Source organism: Pinus tabuliformis, chromosome 6 (assembly GCF_031772625.1).
Source record: "Pinus tabuliformis cultivar Carrire ecotype Pingquan chromosome 6, CPIR1, whole genome shotgun sequence".
NCBI classification, from domain to species: domain Eukaryota; kingdom Viridiplantae; phylum Streptophyta; class Pinopsida; order Pinales; family Pinaceae; genus Pinus; species Pinus tabuliformis.
In genome coordinates this window covers 1,725,742,893-1,725,768,641 of record NC_142292.1, presented here as the reverse complement: position 1 = coordinate 1,725,768,641, position 25,749 = coordinate 1,725,742,893, and the positions used below count along the sequence as shown (strand labels likewise).

The following is a 25,749-nucleotide window of genomic DNA, read 5'->3' as shown; positions in this document are numbered from 1 at the left end:
TGTTAAGAGTTTCCATTGGGGTTCAGACATCTTTAAGATTGTGAGATGGAGTTCTCTTATCTGGCATTTGCATTGAACACATTATTCATCCTTGGCAGTTCATTTATAATCATATGCTGGATTCGCTGGATGCTCAGAAGGTTCAAGAGGTGCCTCTTTCTTCCTTCCCCATCCAAAACTCAGAATGGTATGCTGTGTCCATAATGCTTCACATTTTGATTGAATTGTTTTTCATCATGATTGTGTTTTGTTTCAAAGGTATTTTAAATTTCACATTTTGATTGAATTGTTTTTCATCATGATTGTGTTTTGTTTCAAAGGTATTTTAAATTTTGAGTGAGACCATCTGATTTGTTAAGAGTTTTTTTATTTTTACATAATTTTAGGTGGTGTGGTTTTTTAATAACGATGATGTGTTAGTTTGTATTATTGGATAATAGTAAGTGTGATAACTGTTTTCATTGCTAATTTATAATAAGTTATCAGCAATGCTCATTTAACAACTAAATTATGATAAATTTTTCACAAAAATTCATAATATATCTCACATTAAAATAGATTTAAAATAATAGATATATAACTGAGTTATATGGATAGTAGCAAGTGATAACTGTCTTCATTGTTAATTTGTGATAAGTTATCAACGATGCTCATTTGACAACTAAATTATGATCAATTTTCCACAAAAATTCATAATATATCTCATATTAAAATAGATTTAAAAAAATATATATATATATATATATATATATAAAACTGAGTTAGGATAGGTTATAATATTATTTTAAAAAAATCAAATCAATATTATACCTATCATATTAAGAAATTAAAACTTTTTGGAGATACTAAAAAAAAAAAATTATAAAACATGTTTACGTTAAAATCTTTGGTTGGTAGTTTATTCATTGGGGAATTATAATATTAATATGAAGAGTTGTTTTTAGTGCGATTTTTTAGACTTTCATGTGACAAATCTGCAGGAAAATTTTGAGGTGAAATCTTGATTTGTGTTATTTAAACTGGTTTTTTGACTGTATATATGGATTCAGCATCCTGAAAAATCCTTAGGGCACTTGAATTGTGCAGGGATTACCAATCAAAATTGTGATTTCAATAATTTCTATCAGATTTTAGAGAAATTAGAGAGAGAAAATCCACAAAAACAATTAAAAAAATCGCACTAAAAACAACTAGTTAGTATGACCCATTCATCTAAAACTTACAATAATAACCTTCAAAATCAATCACATATTACACGTACAAAATCAACCCAGAATATATATATATATATAATAAACTAAATCCATTATAAAACAAACTACAATGGTTTATTTGCCATCATTTCTGCAAAATCCAACTAAATTAAATCCATGGGAAGAAGGGAAGAAGCCACATGTTTCTGTTTTCCATATTTTCTAGAAAATCACTTCTTTTCCTAACATAATATGGCATGAAAAACGGCGGGCAACTGGTCATTCCTGCCTTAATAATATAATTTTTAATGTTTTCCTACTTTAATAATATAATTTTTAATAAAATAAATAAATTTAAAATATCAAAAATACTAATATAAATAAAGCTGACAAATGAAAAAATACCGTGACAATTATATTAAAGCTTACAAATGAAAAAATGCAGTGACAACAGAAACTGACGGCGAGGGCGAGATACATTGGCAGCCAGCAACCCTCACAGTGGCAATGCCAAAGTGCAGAATGGTTTATCAATGGTGTAAGCCCAGTAGGAGAAAGATCACTTTTTATCTACAATATTAGATGATATGACTGTTTGAATAGTGTTTTATGGTATAAACGGATTTAGCGTTATCAAAAATGTCAAGGGCATTCAAAATCTTGAATGCTGACATTTCTAGAATTTCTATCTAACTTTTATTAAAATCATGTCAGAATTTTTACTATTTTTTGGATTATACAAGCAATATGAAAGCAATTCCCATCACCAACTCAGGCCTCTAGAATTTTGGTGTTTCGAATCAATTTGCAGCCATCTCATCCGTGTCTCGAGCTTCCGCTTCTCAATTCTTGTCATGTTCTAGTTGCTATAACAATTAAATAAAAACACCAATAACAAGAGGGTCATGGAACTTTGTTCAAAGGTACTATCAATGAGTATTCTCTTACAGGGCCAGCATTTAATGCTTTGTATTCTGAATTTGATAGGGTTAACTTAATATTATTTTTTCTAAAGTAGGTTGAGATTAAGCTATAGCTAGCTGGTCTATTTATATGAGATGTTTGGACATTTATTGGGATAGTTTAATTGCCCTAGAGTGGCTTTTATTTTTAACTCCTCCCATAAGATTTGAAGTTCAAATCTAGTGAAAACTAAATCTCACTCAAACCAACTAATCTATATCTAATTATTTCTTAAATTTAGTTATTGTTAAATCAACCTTTTATATTGAAATAATGTCCAAACAATCAAGCAATGGTGAATTCTAATTTCTTTTCATATATATATATATATATATATATATTCAACATCTAATTACCCATTATAAATTTGTGTAGATGATTGGGTCCAAATGCATTTAGCCTAATATGGAAAAGGTGTCTAGCTCAATATGGAAAAGATGCTGTAATGTAATGTTATGTAAACATTATAAATGAAATAAAATTGGAGACATCAAATTATTTAAAATTAAATTAAAAAACTATAACAAACTAATGTTTATAAATATTGTTACAGTATTGAGATCATAAAGTGAATTTACTCTTTGGTGGTATTTTGCTATAAGAATCATGGTTTTGTCAATAATGTGATAATATATAACTAGCCTACATCCATTTTAATTCTGGATCTATTAAAAAAAATTAGGTGCAAATTTTTCATCAATTTTACACTCAAAAAAAATTTGCATCTTGAAAGATTTATTCTCTCCACATTTAATAAATTTAAAATTAAAATAAATCTAAACTATTTTATATACCAAAGAAAATTAAACATAAATAAAATAACTTTAAAAAAACCATCCCTGCCAGGAATAAAATAAAATAACCTATATTTATTCATATAAACTGACTCATTATATTTATTTATATAAACTAACCCATTCTCATCATTTCCCTGCGCAGAGATTCGGGGTGCTCAGAAATTCAGGGTTCTTAGCACTCTCGCCACCCGTGCTCTAAGAATCTCTAATGATGACCACCTTGATCAAGAGAAATCTCATCTTATTGAGGTTTTTGAAAATAATGGGTATAGCAGATCCCATAGCCTTAAGGCCTTTCGCAAAGCTAGCAAAGAACGGAGGGTTAAACCTGCCCTTTCTGATCCTATCTCTAAGGTTCATCTCCCGTATATCCAAGGTACCACCAATAGGATTGCCCATATTATTAAGAAGAATAATGTCTCTTCTTCCTTCAAACCTCTCCATACCATTAAAAATTCTCTTAGGTTAGTTAAGGACCCTGTTGACCCGAAGGACTCAAAAGGGGTCTACCTTATTCCTTGCTCCTATGGTATCCCCTACATTGGAGAAACTGGAAGATCCATTAAGCAGAGGATCAGTGAGCATGCGACTGACATTAGACACAATCGTTCCTGCACATCAGCCCTTGCGGGACATGCTGAGAAATCAAAGCATCATGTATGCATTGAAGAATCTAAGGTCATTGCTAAGATTGGTCATTTCCACCACAAGAAGCTCAGAGAAGCGATTGAGATTGAGAGGTGATCCAGGTGGATCTTTAGACACCTTGGCATGGAAATGCTCAAAAATAAAAAGTGACCAGAATAATGTCGAACCAGGACCAGATCGAAGAGCTCATCTTCCTGATCGTGGAGGTGTGAATGGTTCGTCAATCCAAGCCTAGATGAAAAAGTTATCGCGAACGAAGTTCAGCTTGATCCTTAAGAAAATGAGGTTTTTCCATAAAAATTGGACTTTAAGCCTTAAGAGGCAAATCACAATCAACATAGTCCAAAGGGCAGAATTAAGGCAGGGCTTTAGGACCCCCGATCAGCGATCTTCGATATCAGAGTCGGGGGCATGATAGATGCAATATAGGAGTTGTATCGTTATGCGATCGACGCTTTACAGTTATGCAATCGGCACTTTACAGTTATGCGATCGGTGATGAACAGGACTTTAGACTCTGCGATTAGCAATCGCCGATATCAGCGATTGGAGCGATCATCGATCGGCGTCGACAAATACCATGTATCAGCGAAGGACCCCGGGCCGCAGCAATAGCGATATAGCAACGCAATCTCAGTCGTCCGATTCGGAACCAATCAACGGTCCAGATCTAATCAGCGATCGGCGCCTTGCGATCCCGACTTGCGATATATCCTGGACCCGATAAATTTATAAGTCCGATTTTATAAATTTTGAAATCCGAACTGTCGGATTTTTCAATGATTTTCAGTGTTTTTCCAGGTTTTCGTCATATCGTTGTAAAACGATAAAAGGCCTATTTTTAACGGTTGTTGCACCCGTCGATTGTTCTATACAAACGGATTCTATTACAAGCCAACAGACCTCCGATTTAGATGCGGCCTTGTCCCAAAAACGTGTTATAAAACACGATGGGTAACAGAGATGCGGGGGCGGTGTGCCAGAGGAAAAAGGCCGGAGAGACAGTGCCAGAAGAGCCCGAGAGCCTGTGTTGGGGAATGCTAGAGAGCTTGAGTGCCAGAGACCTCAATGAGGAGGTTGCGTCGATGGAGAGCCGCAGAACGAGAGGGCCAGGCATTGCACAGAGATAGCTAGAGCACTGCAGAGAGCTACAACGAAGCATGATAGCTAGAGAGTGCTTGAAATTCTGGAAAATTCGCAGAGCTGCAGATAAACCCAAGTGATATAGGGCCAGATAGCCATAGAGCTACAGAACGAGAAGACTCGAGTGATTCTCTCTTTATGATCGGTTCTGTTACTGTTGATCGATTATTCTCTTTGATTGATTCTTGTGATCGATTCATCTGTTGATTAATGATCCCTTGATGGATTCTTCTGTGATCACTTATTCCACTTGCATATTGATGCTGTGAGATCAGTGTTTCCGCAAGCCTCAGCACTTTGACAGTTGCTTCAGCACAGCGCTCCTTCACATGGCCATTCATAGTGAGATCATGACAGATTGAGAGCGAACTGTGTCTGTGCAATGATGATGTGAACAGATGTTCACTGTGGATCGTTTTTATCCACTTCTTCATTCATATCTTTAGATGGACCGTGGTTGGTGTGAGGTATATGATTTATTCATATATTTCTTCTTTTACATTATGCTGCAGATCCTAGATTGATATTGATGCAGGATCTTCTTTATTTTCATGTTGTCATGATTCCTTGCTTCGTGTTATGTGGAATATTCATATGATGTACTTTATGCTTTGAGATCCCTTATTGAATGTTTCTGGGATACTCTTGTTGTCGTTGTGCATGTGTTTTGCTTTGACATCCCTTTTTGTGCCATGTTGGCGGGATGCGCACCATGCATGTTTGGTGTCATACTGATAGGAGTTTTGATTGAGAGTTCTAGTTGTGGAATATCTCTTAGAGCCACTCATGCGTGAGGGCCTTCTTCCTTGTATGATCGAGACAGCGAACCCTTGTGTACATCACTTTTATTGACAGCACCTAATGCAGCGGCCTACACCACCTTGATTGGGGCCTGGAGACATAGTCCCTCCTGGACGAACTCCGTTAACAACGGCTTATGTTTTTTCATGCGCTGATGATTATTATGTTCCTCTTCTTTTCCGTATGCAAATGTGTTCCTTAATGTTTTTTTAAAAAGCAATTTTAACACATCACAAAAGTAAAAGGTCATGGTAAGGTCCTTCTTCACACCTGAACCTGGATCAAGAGGCATGCCAAAAACCTTAATAGGGAAGATGGCTGGAAATTAAGTAAAAGTTGGATCTGAGCTCTCGCCTCTTAACTTTTCTGCCCTCTCCTCCCCCTTTCGTTACTTCGCTTCTGGTGTTTTCCTCCTCAAAATTTTTTTGTTGTCCTCTCTTCTTTACTTTCCTCCTTTCCATGAAGTGAGCTTTCCTCCCGCGTTTAATCCTTAGTAGAGTTTTGATAAAATTTTAGTTCTTAATTTTGAGGTTTTAAAATATACATAATTCAAATATTTGTCTTAACCAAATATTCTAAAAACAATATTCTAAAAATGAATGGCATCAACCTACATTGCTATTTATAACGTAAAAGGTTACAGCACATTACACTCAACCACACTCATTCATTGATTTAATATTATTATATATATTTAAACCACATTAATTTTATGGAATTGGTATGCTAGATTATCAACGGAAATCCAAAAAGTTGATATATATAATAAATACATCTTCTCATCAAGATTAGTGAACCATAAACTCATTCCAATTAATAATAAGTGCATGCAAAAGGTATATTGTTTTAAACAATGAAGTTGATTCTTTATCATTCATTAGATATTCCCTTTTTTCTTTTTTTTCCAGCGGCACGCTATAGAAGTCAGGGTTTTTGGAAATATAAGGGTGGTTTTTTCTCTTTTCTTTGTTACAACAATTTTGGCTATGTTGGGAAGATGATCGGCATCTAAAACGTGTATTATATTTTTAGGTAGTATAAATGAAAGGTGGATCTAGAATGTAACTCTTATTAATACGAGAGATATTGTATTTTATTTATTTATTTTATTTTATTTATTTATTTTAGTTTGGGTAGGATGATTATGTATATGAGAGATATAATATTTTATTTATTTATTTATTTATTTATTTTAGTGTGTAGAATGATTATATTGGAAGAAGCCATTAATATAATATGTTAAAAAAAATAAAAATTAATAAAAGATGTGTATTTTTTTTTAAGTATATGGTTATAAGATTAGTAAACAATAAACCTATTTCCAGTAATAATACTAAGTATGTATATAAGGTATATAGCTATTTGATAAGTGCATCCATGAAATATATAAGTGCATGTAATAATTACTTAATAAATTTAATCATATTAAATGTTTGTTGTTTTCTTTTTGGTTTCCAATGTTCCTTGGAGAGCATGGCTCACAATCATGTCCCTATCTTGAGCATTGGCATTCATGAAAGATTTTCAGTGGTCTTGCCCGAAGGGGCCTTGATGGGGCCCCTCCTTGACCTTGAGCCCTGAGCCTTGATGGGGCCCCTCATGCATCGTTAAGTAGGATGGGCCCCACCTTGAGGGGGTCTTCTGAAATGGGTCCCCCTTCACCCCACCTTCCAACCATCCACCAATGGGGCCCCACCTTGAGCCTTCGGCCCACCTTGATGGGACACCCATCCTTGATTAGGCCCCACCTTGAGGGGGTCTCCTGAAACAGGTCCCCCTTCACAACCCCTTCCAAAGAAGGGGTTATTAACCCCTCCGAAATTGACCAAAACCCCCATGATAAACCCCCCTCATCAATAAGTGAGATGGTGTGAATGTGATTGTAGGTGTGAGTGTGAGCAAAGGGTCCCCTCATAAATGGGACCAAAAAGACGAAGGGTCCCCTCATATATTTTTGTACCTCGCTAGGATACCATCAAGATTAGGGAAGTCAGGTTCAGGTCATCTGGACCTAAGCTTAACAAAAACTGATGGAACACCCGCTAAGGCACAAAGCCCTGGTTGGCTAACCCGGGCACCCAGCCACATGTAATTGAACTATGCCTGTTGGGAGGATAAGCCCCTCATTAATGATAGCCCACCTTGACTCAGTGCCATTAGTGATTCCAGGGCAAGGCATAGGGGTGTTGAGGCCCTTTTTAAAGGTGTGGCATACTATTATTTGCACCCTAATGACTTAAGCGCTCATTATTGCTTCAAGCTCAATATTGCACTGCATTGAGTGAGCCGCATACGAGTATAACCAATTTCATTCCTGAGATGGCGTCAAACCTAGGAACACCATGCCTTGTTGGAACCAAGATGAACCATCACTTTTCGGACCTCGCTTCTGAACGTATGTGCCTCGCTTCTGAACCATCTCTGAACGTATGAGGTTGGGAGCAAGGCTGCCTTGCTGATTGGTTATGGGGTTACCACCCATTAAGTGGGCCCTCAAGGGCTACCAGGTTTTCTCTCCCAGCACATTGCTAGGGTGTCCCAGATTCACGGATGATGTTAGGGAGCCAGGGTACTGCCTTGCCTCAATCAATGTGGTGCCACCCGTCTGGTGACGAACGAGTGGGCCTGAGGGGGCAGACATGACTCGCAACCCCATTGCTGGGGTGTCCATCATTTGGTTAGGGTGCAAGGGCTCCTTGCCTGAGTTACATGGGTGCCACTTCATTAGGTGGTCCCTCAGGGGGAACCCAGGGCTAATCACCAAGTTCGAAGTCTAGAAAATAAAAACATATTCATAATTATTTGAACATATTTTCTATCTTAAATAATTCATCTCTATAAATTTATAACCCTTTTATTTATAAAAGAGATTTAAATATAAATAAAGGTTAAATGCATATAAGTATTGGGTACACATGTTTGCATAAGGCTAGGGTGTAAAATAAACATGTACAATGATTTTCACAACAAATGGAAAAGGTATAGTATAAAGATCAGCATAATAAGTAATAAAAGAGGTATAGTATAAAGATTAAAATAATAAGTAATAAAAGAATCTAGAAAAAGGAGAGTTAGCTAGATGTACTTGAATTAATTTCTCCCAACACAACCGAGCTTGGAAACCATGACGATAAGAACAAGGTGGTCTAAGATATTTTGATCAAGCAATTTGGCTATGAGGAAGGTTACCCCTACTATAAGCTTAGGGTTTACAAGTGGTGGCAAAATTCCTTTCGTAAATGGACGTTATGACACTGAGTTTGAGGGTTTAAATGGAGACATGCCAGTAGTTATGGAGTGTGGGTCAACATGCCATTGTGGTTCAAGCTGCAGAAATTATCGCAATAGGGTTTCGAAATCAAGGTCATTATCAATAGGTACTTAGGAAGGGATGGGTTTACATTCTATGGAGCCAATTACAAGGGGATTCACACAAAAGCAAAATTGCTTAGAAAAACCATCCCATTTAAGGCGTGGTTAGCATGTTAAAGTTAATGGAGATATGTATTCTAGGAGAGAGTCAGTTCATTAGTTATGTGTGAGATTTAGATTAGGAATTTGTTCCTATTTTCTAGGTGGTTGTTCTAACCTCCCTATTTGATTGTAAACTATTTATTCATGGAGATTAATGATGAATGTGTAAAGCGTTCTGCCAGAGGCAGTCTCAAAGTGAAGCCCTCACCTGAGAGCTTCTCAGTTTGATGAATAAAGTCTCTGTCTTCAATTTCTAACATGGTATCAGAGCTTCATGGTTGAGTAAAGTAAAACCAGAGTGCTTTGGTGATTAGGTGAGTGCTTGGAGCAAGATTGTGGCCCTGAGTAGTGCAAAGAAGGCCTCGTGAGGAGACGGAGCACAGAGGAAGTATAGAGAAAATCTTTCTCTACTTGATCAACGCTCTTTTTGTCTGAAGAAACGCGCTTTCAGGTGTTAACCAACGCCATTCTTGGAGAGAAAGTCACGATGTTTGGCTTTCACTTAAAGAAATTTCTTTCAACGCAAATCCTGGAAAGGAAGTCGCGTTACTCTGTTGACCAAACCATTGACTGTCGTGGCCGTGGAGAGTTGACATTGTGTGTTGTTGTTCAAGTGAATCAGTGGTGACCTGAGAGCAGCGGATTTGGTGCAGTGAGCATAGAGACGTGATCTGCTACAAAGGAAGCGTGGATCTGGAACGAAGGGGCCAAGGGGGCCTGCATATCTGAGGATTGTGCGTGCTGGTGTAGTGGATCTAGTGTACTTCAATCAAAGTGGGTGTTGTGAGCTTTCGATCAATCAGTGCATTATAATGTTGCAGGGTTCAATGACGAGCTGCATTTGAGGGCGAATAGGCAAACTATTACGATGAGGGGTCGGAGATCGTGTGTAGTGGTTGCAGCTTGGTGTATCCGTCTGTGTGCTCTAGAGGTTGTTGGGAGGCCGAGTGGAGGAGCAATGGAGTTGGTGACCGCGTGGTTGCAACGAAGGGACTGGAACTGACTGGCTTCGTGAAGCCAGAGCAAACTGTTGGTGCTTTTTCATGCATAGCGGAAGTGGTTGATGATCCACAAGAGGCAGTGAGCGTAGAGCGACAATCGAGGCCCTTCCTATGCCAATTCGATTGCAAAGGTGGCTTGTTGCTGCAGTAGGGAATTAAAATTATAGCATGTGTAACAGCCTACGCCAATTCGATTGCAAAGGTGGCTTGTTGCTGAAGTAATCGTTGACTGGCCTGACATTGTCCGAGCTGGAGGCCAACGCAGTGGATACAAATTTTTTTGGGTTATAACATTTTAAAAAAATTGTTGGGCGCATTTGATAGAGATTTGTTATATATGTAAAAAAAAGGAATCATATTTTTAAAAAAAGGAGGGGGACCTTGTTTTTTTTTTTGGCATCCAATTAAAGGAGTTTTTCATTTATTAAGAGAGCACCCATTTTTTTTGAGATTGCTCCTTGGATCTAGAGATAGATCCGTTTTTTAATCGTTGGAGGTCGAATTTTTTATTTCTTGAGGGAGACTTGTCAAGATGAATAACCATATGGCAGAGGCATATCTAAACGAGAGCAATAAGCTCGACGGATCCAATTACTCGAATTGGAAATTTAAGTTGCAGATCTTGTTAGAGGGGACAAACGCATGAATGATTGCAAGTGGTGATGAGTTGAAGTTGACCCTAGCTACAGGAGGAACAACAGCAACAATCCAGGACTAGGAAAATAGGGAGAACAAAACAAAAGTGATGTTAAAATTGTTAGTGAAACATTGTATTATCCCTCATATCTGTGAATTTAAATCATCAAACGACATTTGGAAAACCCTAAAGGACCTGTACAAGATCAAAAACACAAATCGCCTGTTGTTTTTGAAAAGCAAGATTCTCTCCATCAAAATGGAGGAGAATGAATCAGTGCTACGCTCATCTCTCAAATCAAGGAGCTTAGAGATAAGTTGGGCGACATAGGAGAGACAGTGTCAAACACTGATCTGGTCATAATCACCCCTCACATCTGTGAATGTAAATCATCAAACGACATTTGGAAAACCCTAAAGGACCTGTACAAGATCAAAAACACAAATCGCCTGTTGTTTTTGAAAAGCAAGATTCTCTCCATCAAAATGGAGGAGAATGAATCAGTGGCTACGCTCATCTCTCAAATCAAGGAGCTTAGAGATAAGTTGGGCGACATAGGAGAGACAGTGTCAAACACTGATCTGGTCATAATCACCATGAATGGTATGAATGATGACTATCAGATGTTTATCACAGGCTTGAATGTGAGAGAGAAAGCCCCCAATTTCAAAGAATTGACAAGAATCCTGATGCAAGAGGAAGAGAAGCAGATGACTCTGAAACCCCAGAGTTAAGATCTTCCTCTAATGGCAAAAAGGAAGCCCTTAAGAGGGAAGGAAAATGCAGGATAGAAAGGCAGAAGTACACCACAAAGAAAACCACCTCAAGGTATGTCCTCAAACAAAAGTGATTCAAGACCCAAATGTTTTTATCGTGGTAAAGTTGGTCACATAGCTAAAAAATGTCAGAAGAAGAAGTTTGATGAAGGTCATTATAGACATAAGAAGCATGCAGGACACTTTGTTGATGAAGATCATAATCAGAATCTCAGAGTGTTTGTATCTGATTCTGGGTTCTTTGCTAAGGATGATGAAGCAGAAACTTGGTTTGTGGACTCGAGAGATTCCACTCACATGACAGGTAATAGACATTAGTTTGAGAATTTTAAAGAAACCAGCAGTGGTGCAAATATCTACTTTGGTGATGATAGAGGGTACCAGATCAAAGGGTATGGTAATGTTCCTGTCGTTTTTCCTCATGGAAATATTAGATATATTCAAAATGTTATGTATGTACCTGGAATAAAAAAGAATCTAATCTTTGCTTCTATGATAACAAATCAGAACCTTAAGGTAGAGTTTTTTAAGTCTTATTATGTTATTAAAGATTTTTTGGATCGTATGAAGCCAATTGCATTAGGTATTCGAGTGGGAGGATTGTATAAGCTGAATGTAAGAAGCACACCACACCAAGCCTTGACCTCATCAGTTATGACTGCAGAAGACTTATGGCATCAAAGATTTGGTCATATCAATTTCAATGACCTACTGCTACTTCAGAAACGAGGTATGGTCAATGGTCTTCATGTTTTAAAGAATGTTCATGTTGATTGTGAAGCATGTGCTCTTGGGAAGATGCATAGGGATGAGTTTCCTGCAAATGTAGATAGAAAGAAGAGAGATATACTAGAGCTTGTGCACACTGATTTGTGTGGGCCGATGCAAACAAGGTCATTAGGAGGTGCCTATTATTTCCTATTATTTGTTGATGATTGCACGAGATTTACTTGGGTATATTTTCTCAGAAAGAAGAGTCATACTTTTGAATATTTTAAAGAGTTCAGAAGCATGATTGAAAAACAGATAGGAAAATTCATCAAAATTCTCCACTCGGATCAAGGGGGAGAATATAAGAAGGGTGGTTTCATCAAATATTGCAAGGACCATGGGATAGTTCAGCAGTTCACAGTACCCCACACTCCTCAACAAAACGAGGTTGCAGAGAGGAAGAACAGAACCTTTATGGAGTGTGCTCGAAGCATGTTAAAAGGTAAGAACCTATCTAATGGCTTTTGGGCAAAAGCAATAAATATTACAGTATATTTGAAGAATAGGATTCCAACAAAAATCCTTGATTTTAAAACTCCATTCGAAGCTTTATTAGGTTTTAAGCTTGCAGTTAATCATTTAAGAGTTTTTGGCTCCAAAGCTTTTGCTCATGTTCTAAAACAGGATAGGAAGAATCTGGATTCAAAGGCCATTAAATGCATTTTTTTTGGGTACTGCACAGAGTTTAAAGCTTATAAATTGTTTAATCCCTCTACTCATAAAGTGTTTTCAAGTACAGATGTGGTATTCCATGAGCAGGTTGATGATGGAAACCATGAAAGAAAAAATGAAGAATGCCACATGCCTTTGTTGGTGGAAGATAAAAGTGATGATAGTGACAACCATGCGTAGCAGCAACAACAAAAACAACAACAAAAAAAGGACGATGTGGATGGTACAGATGCAAGTAGCAGGCCAAGTCCACCAAGGGATGATCAGAACAGATTTGAAGCCAGTCCACCACTCAGGAGATCAGGTAGGCAAATTCAGTTGCTAGCAAGATATAGGGATCATGCTCTTATAACTAGTATGTTAAATGTTGTTGAACCCTCTAATTATAAAGAAGCAAGTCAATATAGTGAATGGAGGGTAGCCATGGAAGAGGAATATGAGTCAATACTAAAAAACAAAACCTGGGATCTAGTTGAACTACCTGAAGGAAAACAACCCATAGGTTGCAAATGGTTATACAAGCCTAAATTTAAAGCAGATGGTACTATAGATAAATATAAAACTAGGCTAGTTGCAAAGGGGTACTCGCAGAAAGAAGGCATTGACTATGAGGAAACCTTCACCCCTGTAGCTAAATTAAACACAATTAGAATGTTAATTGCTTTAGCTACCAAACATCATTGGATGATACACCAGCTAGATGTGAAATTTGCATTCTTAAATGGGGAATTAAAAGAAGAAGTGTATTTAATGCAACCTGAAGGGTTTGTTAAATAGGGGGAGGAACATTTAGTCTGTAGATTGAAGAAAGCATTATATGGACTAAAACAGGCACCCAGGTCGTGGTATGATAAAATTGATTCATTTTTCCTACAACATAGTTATAAAAGAAGCAAGAATGACCCTAATCTGTATATTGTGTTTGATGAAAAGGGGCAAATTGTTTTGATTTCTTTATATGTAGATGATCTTATCATTACAGGAAATGTTGATGAACTCATTAAAGAAATCAAAGAGCAGATGTCACAGGTTTTTGAGATGAAAGACCTCGGAGAGTTACACTATTGTTTGGGTCTTGAAGTCTAGAGGGATTCTAGCCAGACTTTTCTATCTCAAGGAAAGTATGTCAGGAGTTTATTGAAAATTTTTAGAATGGATCAGTGCAAAGCAACATCAGTGTCTTTATCAAAGAATACCAAACTTCAAAATATTGATGATTCTAAGGAGGTCGATGCAACATTGTATAGACAACTGGTTGGGAGTCTAATTTACTTGACTACAACTAGGTCAGATTTGGCTTTTGCAGTCAATGTATTGAGCCAATTCATGTCAAAGCCTCTTGAGAATCATTGGGTTGCAGCAAAAGGCGTCTTAAGGTATCTTCAAGGAACCTTAGACTTTGGTATTAAATATATTGATTCGTTTGATGTTAGATTGATAGGTTTCTCATACTCAGATTGGGCCAGAAATATAGATGACTGACGATTCATAACAGGTTATGCTTTCAGCATTGGGTCTGGGGTCATTGCATGGAGCAGCAAGAAGCAAAACACTATATCATTGTCTTCAACAGAAGAAGAGTATCAAGCAATGTGTGCAACAACATGTGAGGCAGTTTGGTTGAGGAGACTTCTCCAGGATGTTGGAGAAGAACAAAAATATGAAACTGTTATCAGATGTGATAACCAGAGCTCAATCAAACTTGCAAATAATCCAGTGTTTCATAAAAACACAAAGCATATTGATACACAATTTCACTTTGTTAGGGAGAAGGTTCAGTCAAAGGAAATCCATATTGAATATTGTAATACTTGTGACAATGTTGTAGATATTTTTACTAAGCCTCTTGGAAGAATTAAATTTGAGTTATTTAGGGAGATGTTAGGAGTGCTAGTGAACCCTTTCTCCATTAAGGAGGAGTGTTAAATTTAATGGAGAAATGTATTCCAGGAGAGAGTCAATTAATTAGTTAGGTGTGAGACTTAGATTAGGAATTTGTTCCTATTTTCTAGGTGGTTGTTCTAACCTCCCTATTTGCTTGTAAACTATTTATTCATGGAGATTAATGATGAATGTGTAGAGTGTTATGCCAGAGGCACTCTCCAGGTGAAGCCCTTCCCTGAGAGCTGCTTAGTTTGATTAATAAAGTCTATGTCTTCAGTTTTTAACATAGCACGCCTTACCAAAAGTGACATAGGAAATTAATGTTGCAGACTTATCTATTTTTTACTTGTTTTACCCTCAACTAATATGCAACACATAGATCAATGGTAGGTAACTTCTAGAAATGGATCAAATTGCCATATTATGTTACAAAGGGGTTTTAGAGATTATGTTCATGTTTTAATAAATATTTTAGAAGTAATAATTTTATGGATTTTATGATTAGTTTTGTAATTATTTTCACTTTTACTTGGAAAGGTTTATAGGCCCTAAGGGTTAGAACCTTGCTTTGATATCATATGTAAAGGCCCAAACTTCAAACATAATTAAGTACAAATTATATACATAAAATTAAATCATTAGTTGATAAATAAAAAGAAGATTTTATTAATAATCGCATAATCCATCATTGTAGACCGTAATGAGAACATATATGCGAGATGAAAATTTGATTCACTTACAACCTGTGGAGATCAAACTGACATGCACCACTCTCTGATCCAGCAAATAATAGGCTTAGTTGCACTATGTCTTTCTACAATTGGTCAACCCCAATCCCTCAACCAACTACCTCGTCAGTGAATCCCTCCTATCTTAGAATTCTCCCAGGAAAAGAATGTCTCACATCTTCCTTCTCATCAATTAAATAAAACAACTTGTTCCAAAAATGGAAGGAAAATCTTCACGCACATAATCCATGTGTCGTCATGTAACTTTTATTTTTCTTTTAAGTTTTTCCTTGTCTTTTTCCATAAATTTACTCTTACTTATTTCACTCTTTTAATTTTTATTAATAAATTAGTTTCTTTTATTTATTTATTATGACCTTCACTTTATTATTTTATTTATTTATTTATTATTATTATTATATTATTAATTCCATAATTTTGGAATTACATTAATGATTAAAAAATATGAGGGGATTACAGTGAAATGTTTCAACAGAATCAAGAGATGAAAATAAAGGTTAACAGGGGAATGAAACAAAATGATAAGAAAATATCTAGGTAGAGGCCATTATGATGGAAATAAGATTAAAAAGGTTAATTCATAAACAATGAATAGGAGACTTAATGATATTAAAATTTGTCTAAGGGGAACCAGCTTAAGGCCCTAGGAGCAGTGGGATCTAGGGGTTTTACTAGTGAGATGATGAATTTAACAACTTTCCACTTGACTTCCTAAGTTTATATTCATCCTCACGATTAAAATTATAGGATGATTTTCTATTTCAAATGTTTCTCTGATTATTCGAGAAGAGTAAAAGGAAATGGAAGTCAAATTTTTGGTTTTATCAAAACAAATGAGATGTGTAGAATTCTGAGAGTGTTTGAAGTTACATCTGATTTAGAGATTTGATTATGAAAATTGTCAACAATATGCTCTTTAACATGGGTTTGAAATGATCTTCCACTTTGGCTTATGTATGACTTTCCATGGGAGTAGGGGATTTGATAAACTCTTGGGCCCAACATAGGGTCAAATTTGTCTTTAGCAGGCCTAAATAATTGCTTAAGGGTTTTAAGGGGTTTAAATAGATTTATATTGGTTTTAATCAAAACCTTTGAAATAAGATTAGTGAACCCTTGGATATAGGGAAGAGACACTATGGTCAGGGGAAAGGAGAAGAATAAATGTTTTTGGATTTGGAATGGAGGGTCAATCGAAAGGCGCTATGGATTTGAGAGATTGAGTAAGCATTGGCTACATGGGCCTTGGTTAGGTGGGTTTTTGTGAAAATTTCATCTATCACAACAACTAGAAATTGTTTTCCTAATTGTTAATTTATTTGCAATTTGCTACGAAAAATACCAAATAACTCACATTGTGATTTTCATAAATAAACTATAGAAGAAAATAGTGTTGGAATTTGAGAAAATACTAGCACACACACACATAATAAAGATAACACCGTTATTTTTGGACAAAGTCCCCAAAAAAACCAATGTGGGAAAACCAGTGCAGCAATGAGGGTTTTATTTTATTATGCAACAGTGAAATCTGAGTACAATCTATAGATGCCCAACTAGCAATCCAAACAACAAGAAAATCTGGGAAAAACTATTTGAAGGAATTACCCTTCCTCCATATGGAACCCCGACACGAATTTTCTTTAGAAACTTGTCCTTCTGGACTCTTTGTGTCAGCCTCTACGCTGCTCTGCGCAGACCCTATGATGTCTAGCCTCTGAACTGCCTTTGATGTAGTCGTTCCGCCTGTCTTTGCTGAGGAAATTGCTTTTATGGTACTCTAGACCCTCTGCCCGACCCCTAGAACTAAAATTGAATTTCTCTCCAACAAAATCGAATTACTTCTGAAGCAACTGTGCATTCCTTTGTGCTACCTCATTGGGAATAACTCAACCCCTTGTTGTTGCCTCTCCGGACCTAGAAAAAATTCCTATGGATCACTGTCTCTGCCCCTTAGCGACCCTGCTTCGATCTCTAGCTCTCCAGCAACTGTTGCTTCTCTCTGGAAATTGATCTGCCAAAAATATCGAACTACAGTAGTGTCTTCTCCAAGTGCCCATCGACTTCCTCTTATAATTCATTGTTGGAGCACCAACGACCAAAATTAAAACTTAATCAATGGCTAGGATCATCTTGGAGTTTGAAACATTATTTCATTATATACATAATTTAATAACTATAATAAATTTGAATATTTTTGGAAAAAAAAATTATTTAAATTATTTAAATTAATAATAGACACAATATTCAATGCAATTTAGCCCAAAGTTAATCAGGGCATTTTAGTTCTAAATAAGTCAAATGATAAATCAAATGTGAGTTTAAGGTGAAATATGATATGTAACATTCACATTTTTTTTTTGCAAAATATGATAAAATAACTTATTTTTAAGTTAATTAAAATTCTAAAATTAAATTTTATAAGTTTTATATAGCTTGAGTGGGCCTAATGGTTAAGAGCATGTGTTTCCTCCTAAGAGGTCACAGGTTCAAAAACCAAAGGGAGGTAGAGTATGTATGCCTTCGTAGACTTAGCAGTCAAATCGTCGAGATGGGTCTCATACACCAATTTGGTATGTGGCTTGACTGTGACCTTAAAAATAGATATTATTAACAAGTTATTTTTAAGTTAGCTAAAATTCTAAGATTAAATTTTATCGATAAAATTTTATAAAAATAAAATTTGAATTTCGAAATAATTTCAAACAAATTCAAAATTCAAAATATTATATTGGAAAAAAACACAAATTCCTTTAACTCTTCCTTTAACTCTTCCATATTCTACACTTAAAAAAAATCAGTACGCCACTAAAACAAATGAAATCATTACACTTAATTAAATCATTGATATATTAAAACTAGACCTTTAAATGTTTAATATAATATAAAATAGCAAAATAATAAAATATAATATTATATTACAATCAAATAATACTATCATACTATAGTATAGATGACATCATCCATTGTAATGCCACATCTTTGTATATTAAAACCTTTTAAAATATATTAAATAATAACCCACGAAATATTCGCCAAGTATATAGCCCACGAAATATTGGACGTCCAGGGCAAGGAAGGGTACGAGAGTATAACACAGCAACAGTAAAACCATTTAAAGCACATTAAATAATGCGTAGTTTAATGAGGGGAGGAGTTGGTTAGAGAGTTATGGAAATTAAAGTTATATTTAGAGGAAATTTGGTAAATATTTTTTAAATTTAAGTTATAGTTGTTAAATTTCAAAATTTTAGGTGTTTTAGAAATTGTTAATGGTGTTGAATCTATTTCTACCATCAAATGATACAAAGTGATGCCTTATTTTTCAATTAAATGAAAAGCAATTTTTTTTAATTAAAAACATCGTTCTCGGTCTATTCTTTATTTAATGAAATGATATGCTTTTCTATCTAATTATTGTTTTCTTGTTTTTAGTATTTGTAATGGAAATTGTTTGTAATTATTGATTTTATATAGTAAAAAATTAAAAATACTGTAAATTCAACATTGTATAATTCTTTCTGGGAAATTTTGATTTTGATTGAATTTTAATTATTAAAAAATAAATATGCATAATTAATTAATTTTTAAAATTAATGAGTAAATAAATAAAAATTATTTAAATAATAATAATTTATATAGTAAAATGTTATTTTTATTTTTTATATGAAAAATAAAATAAATGTTTTTTAAAAGATAATTTTTTAATAAAAATTATGTAAAAAGAAGTAAAATAGATGTTAATAAAGAAATTTCATACTTTTAAAACTAGATTGAATTTAGGCTGGATAGAAGTTTGTAGTAGGATAGTATGATGCTATCACCAATGTTAAATAGTAAAAACAATTTCTAATAAGATGTTATCATCAAGATGTGATAAGGTTTTGTGAGTAATTTAGTTTATCCCAAAATTAGTTTCGATTCTCAATTTTTCTGCTATGAAATTTGAATTTGAATCATGATAAAGACTAAACCCCTAAAACTCTCTCATGAAATTTGAACTCAAATCATAATAAGAACTAAGCCCCTAAGAATTTGAACTTAAAAGATTGCTAAAATTAAGCTTTCTATAAATCAATTGATTTACATTTACAAATAACAAATTTATACACTTTCAAAATATAATATACCATTTTCAATTTCTTGTTTAAAAGAAGAAAAGTCATGGTCTAAAAATTGAAAAAAAGAAAAGAGAATGATATGCTTAAAGGCTCTATCACCAGGATTGTATGGGAAAATAATGGGAATTTAGGCGGGATTTTGATAAAATCAAGTTCTACCACTATGGAAATTCTTACAGGATTTTGATCAAATCTGGCGGATTTTGTAAATCTAAATTACAACTATCCAGCTTCAAAATTTGGGGCGCTCTGATATATTTGATACCACTGAATTCAATTCCACCATCAAAATACTATTCAAACAATCCTATAACAAAATATTTCCAATAATTTATGACAGTCCAAACAAATTTACACTGTCCAAGCAAATTTACAGCATCTTCTGAGCAAATTTACCGCTCCGTAGACAACGCCCTCGAAAATAGTTCTGCTCGTAAACCATTTAGCATTTATCCACTTACAAAGACGACCTCACTTTTTTCTTACAGATTACAACATCTTTCTAGAATGTCGATTTCTTTCAACGTGCACATTATCTGTCTATGGACTTGTTGGTTGTCGGTACTGAATGTTATCCACAACTAACAGCGCCATGCAATAATTGCAATTTTGTTAGCAGAGAATCCAGTGTACAGCTGGAAACCGCTAATATGGGTCAAAACCATTCATAAAAGACGGATAATAAAGGTATCCGAGTGTAGATCACCTTAAATCTTTTGGAAATCATCACCCATTGTCTCTTAGTTCCCCACATGGTGCCCACACTTTTGAGAGGACGCCCATTTCAACTTTTCCCAGAAGAGATAAGGCTTCTCACAAATAGGACATCAATACTCAACTTTGTCCTCAATGTTTTGGAATCAATTATTGTATTGTGGTCCACCATTGAAGTTCTGACTTTATGTCTGTGAACAGCAGCAGTAACCTCCATGTAATTTTCAAGAAAAACATGTTCCATTGAACAGTGGTCTAAAAACCTGCTGGTCTTCAAATTCCCTGTACTCTTATAAATTTGCGTAGCTTGAAACATCTCCATAGTTAGTGCATTGCATTACTTTTGTGATTTACAGATTTCTAATACAGGTCTCCAATGGCATCCCAAGTAGTTCATGGTACTCTTACTGCCACTATATTTGAAGCTAGGCACCTCAGTCATGGAGGCTTACCCAGGTTGCTGAGAAAGGTAATGATGTCAACCACCTTTGATTATGGATCTTGTATTTGATGTTTACTGAACAGTAGTACATCTTGTTGAGAATTTTCCAAGATCCTGGTTTTGGTTCTTGATTCTTGTTTCTCTACAAGGTGAGTACCTTGCTGAAGCCCAGGTTTGATCTTTTGTTTAAGAATGCATATCATTTTGTAAAAACTTTGAAGTAGAACTGATGAATTTTTGTTGAGCAGGTGGGGGAGGAAGTTAAGGAGCTTCTCCATCAAGATGAGCACAGTGGATTATATGCCACCATAGATATTGGTATTGCTAGAATTGCAAGAACCAGAGTTCTGTCCCGTGAACCTACAAACCCAATTTGGAACGAAACTTTTCACATACTCTGCGCCTACACGTCGCCTTCTCTGGTTATCAGCGTTAAGAAGGGATTGGAAATCTCTGCACAAGTGGTTGGAAGAGCCAAGATCCCAATCTCAGAAATCCTCAGCGGCAAGGTCATCGAGGGCTGGTATGACTTATATAATGAAGACTTTTCCGAACAGCTGAAGAAATCTCAGATCCATGCCCGCCTTCAGTTCAAACAAGTCTCAGAAGATCCATACTGGGGTTCCGGGATTCGAGATCGAGACTTCCCAGGAGTCCAGCATGTGTATTTCAAGCAGAGGAAAGGATGCAGAGTCAATCTGTATCAGAATTCTCACTTATCAGAAAACTATCGTCCCAGGATCGAGCTAGGTCATGGTGAGGAGCGCGCCTTATACAGGCCTCCGAGACTGTGGGAGGAAGTGTACCAGTACATTGATGGAGCCGAGCAATTTATATACATTGCTGGATGGTCTGTAAATACCAAGATTACGCTTGTGAGGGACAAGGAAAGGATGATCCCTGGTGCAGAAACTGTGACATTGGGTGAACTTTTGAAGAAGAAAGCGGATCAGGGAGTAAGAGTTCTGGTCCTCATCTGGGAGGATAGAACGGCCGTGGAGCTTCTCAGAAATCAGGGACTCATGCAAACCCACTGTGACGAGACATTTGAATATTTCAAGGGCACCAATGTCTACTGTTTTCAATGTCCCAGACACGCAGACCGTTCGTTGAGTGCATTCCAAACCGTGGAGATTGCAGCAGAGTTTACCCATCACCAGAAGACTGTGTGCTTGGATGCCCGCGTCCATGGCTCTGAGAATCGCGAGGTCGTGAGCTTCGTTGGAGGAATCGATCTCTGCGATGGAAGGTATGATAACGAGATCCATCCATTGTTTAGGACTCTTGATACTGTTTACAGGGATGATTTTCATCAGAACAATTACAAGGGAACGGATCTTCGGCACGGAGGCCCTAGGGAGCCATGGCATGACGCTCATTCTAAGATCCAGGGCCCTGCTGCTTACGATGTGGTCACCAATTTTACTCAGCGCTGGACAAAACAGGCCGATCCCACACTGCTCCTAAATCTTGAGGAGTTACCAGGCCTATTGCCGCCTGGAACAAATTTTGAAGGTCCGGAGACCTGGAATGTTCAGATCTTTAGGTCTATAGACGATGCTTCAGTGGTCGGATTCCCTGCAAATCCCTCCGAAGCGCCCGAGCTGGGTTTGATTACTGTAAAGGATCAAGTAATAGACAAAAGCATCCAGTGCGCCTACATCGAAGCCATTCGCCGAGCCAGGGACTTCATTTACATACAGAACCAGTACTTCTTTGGCAGTTGCGCTTCTTGGGACCGAGATCAGGACTGCGAATGCCTGCATCTGATACCAATTGAGATTGCGCTAAAGGTAGTGAGCAAGATCAGAGCCGGGAGCGGTTCGCCGTGTATGTGCTGACCCCAATGTGGCCGGAGGGAATACCGGAGGGCGATACTGTGCAGGCAATCCTGCACTGGTTCAGGAACACCGCGCGCATGATGTATAAGATGATCGGCGAAGCACTCAGGGAGGAGGGCCTGGACCATGAGTACCGCCCGACTGATTATTTGAATTTCTTCTGCGTGGGGAACAGGGAGGTGAAGCTCCCGGGCGAATATGAACCTCCAGAAAGACCAGAAGAAGGGACCGATTACTGGAATGCGCAGATTCACAGGAGAACCATGATCTATGTCCATGCCAAGCTCATGATAGGTAGGCACTCTATTTCATTTTCTTGGTTTAGGGTTTCTTCGGGTTTTTCATTTTCTTTGTTTAGGGTATGGAACCCGAAAAGTTTCAGGGCTTTTTGGAGTTTATGAGCTGGAAAATGTCTGGTAATTTATCAATTCAAGTTTACTTGAACTATCTTAACAGACCCGCTATATTTACATTTAATATTTTTGAATGCGCCTGATTCTCTTACTCATGCCGGAAAATGTTGTTGTTTTCTATTATGCTATGCAGTGGATGATGAATATATTATCATAGGATCAGCCAACCTGAACCAGCGATCCATGGACGGAGCCAGAGACACAGAAATAGCCCAGGGCTGTTACCAGCCAGAGCACATCAACCAGCAGGGTCGCCGAGCTCGAGGGGAGATATTCGGATACCGAATGTCTCTGTGGTACGAACATTTTGCGCATAAGAATGGAGGCCTGCGGCGTGAATATCTTCATCCAGAGAGTGTTGAATGCGTGAGGATGGTGCGCCGGATCTCCGAGAAAATTTGGGAGTCATTTGTTCGGGAGGAGACTGTGGAGGATCTGCCGGGCCATCTGATGCCATTCCCTATGCGGGTGTTGGAGGACGGTTCAATGGATGAGGATGAGGATACTGTGTTCCCTGACACAAAAGCTTCTGTGAAAGGCCACAAAATTGATGTGCTTCCTCCCATCCTCACAACCTGATAACTTAGCCATTACACCTTGGATGCTTATTATGCGTAGCATGCTATTTTCAGACTTGTTCCCTCGCATCCTGTGAGATGTTAATAATAAAATTATTGTCTGTTTCTCTGAACAGGGATTAAATGATAGTGGGTGATCTTTAGACCGCGAGCTCTTGTGGATAGTCATTAAAAATACGCCATTCCTTAATGGTGGTAGTGTAAAAACTTTATCCGTTATAATTTCAAACAGTACGAAATTAATATTAAATTTAATATTATAAATCTTATTAATAATTTTTAATATTATCAACTTTAATATTATTGAATGGTCGTTTCTGTGATTTATATCAAAAAAATTTAAAACAGGTTTTTGGGATAATTATATTAGAATTTATTTATGGAACCAACACAATGAACTATACTTGTGGGTTTAAAACCCCTCAACAAATAAATTCGGATGTGATTGTCGCTGAAAATTTGTTTCAAAAACTTTAATATTATAAATTATATATATTAAATACCTTATATTATAAATTTAATATAATAAACCTTAATAATAAACTTAATATTATAAACCTTGATATTAAACTCAACATTATAAATCCCAAATGTTATAAACCCCAAAGCAATCACATTAGTAAATATGGTTGCATAATTTTATAATATCATATTGGAGAAATTGTAATGTAATGTAACATTGTGATAATATTCGTAATATTAAACCCAATATTTTATTATATTATAAACTCAATATGATAAACTCTAATATTAAAACTAATATTATAAACTTAAAAATTAAAAACCCCAAACATTATAAACCCTAGCACAATCACATTAGTAAATATGGTTTGTACTTGGAAAGTGAAGGGCCTGCCTGAGCGCTCTACAACCTAGGGTTTTCTGCTCGCCCCTGCAACAGCGCAGTCTAAACCCTCCCTGCTTCTATTCTCCGTCAGCCTTCCTCCTTGCGACAGCAGCTGCTGGCATAGACCGCACTGCAATGGCTGACCCTCAGGGGGGGGCTTCAAAGCCTTCCCCCTCAGCCAAGAGAGATAATCAAGCGAAGGAACCGACAAAGCCTTCCGGTCCAGAACAAGTAAACACGGATACAAGAGATTTCCCAATGCAAGATACGACAAACGCTCCCACTGATCAGTCAGACAGGCGTAGTGAAGTACAAGAAGGAAAGATTGGGCAACAGGAAACGCCCAAGGTTACATCAACGACATGCAAACCCATAGCAGCTGAACGACCCAAGATAGAACTTCCCAGCCAAAGAATCAATGGTCAAATCCAGTACATGAAGGACCATGTGCTCATTGGAAAATTTATTGGATACTGGCCGACTGAAAAAGCTTTGCAAGGATGGATCTCTGCCAAATGGAAACCCAAGGGACATGTCACCCTGCAGCTAGGACCAAAAGGGTTTTTCACTGCGATTTTCATTTGCATCGAAGACCAGAATAGGGTTATGGATGAAGGTCCCTACTTCTTCAACTCCGTCGGTCTGTATTTAAGGGAATGGGTAGAGAGATTTAACCCTGACAAGGAGGATTTCAGCTGGGCACTAATTTGGATTCGGATGTACTCGCTCCCGTTGGAATATTAGGACGAAGAGTCGTTGAGAGACATTGGCAAGGGGCTGGGGGAGTTTATAAAAATTGCTGAGGAAATGAATTTGCGCAGATACACATCCTATGCCCGTATTTGTGTCTTCATGCGCCTGGACAAAGCCCTTTTGGACTCAGTAAGTCTCTACCATGATGACTTTGAATGGATCCAACCCTTAGATTTTGAACATGTACCCTTTCGTTGTCGCAAGTGTCATGCCCATGGGCATCTTTTTTGGGACTGCCCTCTAAATGCTAAACCCTAAACCTCTGACCCCTCAAACAAGTCGGCTCATGATGGCTTTACCAAGGTCGCAAAACGAAAAAGATCGCATAAAAAACCCTCCTCCGAGAAAAATCCCATGTAGGACGCTGCCTCCATTCCCTCCACAAGCAATAGCTTTGAGGTTCTTGCTAAAACTTCAGAAGACCCACCTCAGAGCATTTTGCCAATCCCACCGCTGATCATCACGACCTCTCCCCCCCCTCTGTCTGGCTCTTCTCCCACTCCCCTGCCCCTGAGTGACAACATCGGGATT

The 25,749-nt window shown here is 37.0% G+C and overlaps 1 pseudogene across 1 annotated transcript; it reads left to right on the top strand.

The window, feature by feature from the left end:
- Positions 1-23,731, top strand: LOC149265705 (phospholipase D alpha 1-like; annotated as a pseudogene). The gene is made up of 4 exons (XR_016260093.1): positions 1-149; positions 20,714-20,813; positions 21,035-22,921; positions 23,174-23,731. The product of XR_016260093.1 is annotated as a phospholipase D alpha 1-like (transcript).
- The last annotated feature ends 2,018 nt before the right edge of the window (positions 23,732-25,749 follow it).